The sequence below is a fragment of the Tupaia chinensis genome, unplaced genomic scaffold (assembly GCF_000334495.1).
Source record: "Tupaia chinensis unplaced genomic scaffold, TupChi_1.0 Scaffold000484_1, whole genome shotgun sequence".
Taxonomy (NCBI): Eukaryota; Metazoa; Chordata; class Mammalia; order Scandentia; family Tupaiidae; genus Tupaia; species Tupaia belangeri.
Window position 1 is genome coordinate 2,038,959 of NW_006159996.1, and position 1,607 is coordinate 2,040,565.

General features: G+C 42.3%; 1 pseudogene; it reads right to left on the reverse strand.

The window, feature by feature from the left end:
* LOC102471033 (mitochondrial inner membrane protease subunit 1 pseudogene) overlaps window positions 1-353 on the reverse strand; it is a 490-nt pseudogene extending 137 nt beyond the window's left edge.
* Between the last annotated feature and the right edge of the window lie 1,254 nt (window positions 354-1,607).

A 1,607-nucleotide genomic window follows, 5' to 3' on the forward strand; every position in this document is an offset into this window, starting at 1 on the left:
TCTGTAGATTATTTCCTTCTAACCAAACAGGACCTTTGGGCACATAATCATGGCTTTTAAAGAAATTTGATGAGCTAGTGGTGTGAATTTTGTCTCCTTCCAAACCAATGACTCTTGCAAATGTTTGATTTTGAGTCACTCAGGCTTTTTGCAATCCCAATGTCACCTCTTTGGATACCATAAAAATGTTGACTAAGATTTTCTGCAAAGACAATATCTGAATTTTGAATTGTAGGCTCCATTGAACACATGACAACACTACCAACATACTTGAAAGCACAGTGAGCTATACAGCCATACTCAACGGTATAGCTGACAAGTCGAAAGTTTTTTTCCAGAACACCATGAAGCATAGTTCTGTGTAGACTCTGCCACCATTTCGCCTGTTTTTTTTTTTTTTTTTTTTTGGTTGTTGTTGTTTATAAAATTAATCGCAGTCAGCAGGGCAGAAATTGCTTTGAGCTTCATGAATGACATCCAAGAGTTGGGAAAGGATTAGTTCTCAGTTGCTGCCAGTTACAGTGCCAGGTGGCTTTTTCTGCAGTGAAGGTGTTACCACTAATGCCATTACACTGGTACTAAATCTTGTAGGCATCAAAATTATCGCCAAAGTTCCTTTTCATCCCATCCTTTCCAAATGACTGGAAGTTGCTTCACCATAGGTCTGTTCTAGAATACATCAATTTTTAGAGTAGTTTCAGGGCTTCCAGAATAAAACTCAAAAGTGTCTCCCAAACCATACATGGGTGGTCCATGGCTTCAGGATTCCTGGGCCACGCTGAAGTCAGCTGCCCTTCTTTCTTTTTCGAGAGTGATTTCTGCTATGGGGCATGTGCACTTGCTAGAGGGACAGAGAGAGAGAAAGTGAGAAATTACCCCTCAGGAGGAATGGCCATGTTGTAATCCCATCTTCTCTATTCTCCTCTCAGGATTTTGGGCAGGCGCGCAACATGCCCGGCATCTGGGACTTGAACGACAGTCAGTCACATGGGAGTACAGTGCCTCAACCACTATGCCACCTGCTGTCTCTCATTTCTTTTAATATATTTTTTTCTCCTTTGTGATTTCAAACTGGCCTGTCATTGAACTCATTGATTCTTTCCTATGATCAGTTCTGATGTTGAGACTCTCTATTGAATTTTTTTTTGAGATCTGATCTTATTTATTTCTTTCTCCTATAAAAATCTTACTTTTGACTGAATTCAGACTTAGAAGTAGAAGCTTCTCAGAGAGGACAGCCTGCGTCTCTTCGCAATTTATTGTTGGCGTTTTTCTTTAACCTCCTTCATTCTCTTGGCCAAAAGTTGAGCATATTCAGCTGCCTCTTCCTCATTTTTCTTAGTACGTTGTTTCTTTTTTTTTTTTTTTTTTTTTTGAGAGTTTTTTTTTCGCTATAGGTCGCGTGCGCTCGCCAGACAGAGAGAGACATAGAGACAGAAAGCAAGAAATCACCCCCCAGGGGGGATGGTCATGCCGCAATCCCTTCTCCTCTATTCTCCTCTTGGGATCTTGGGCACGCACGCACACGCGCCCGGCGTGAGTTTTAAGCCACTGGGTCCGGGACGCAAACCGCGGTGGACTACGTGGGAGTCCAGCGACAGAGCCAT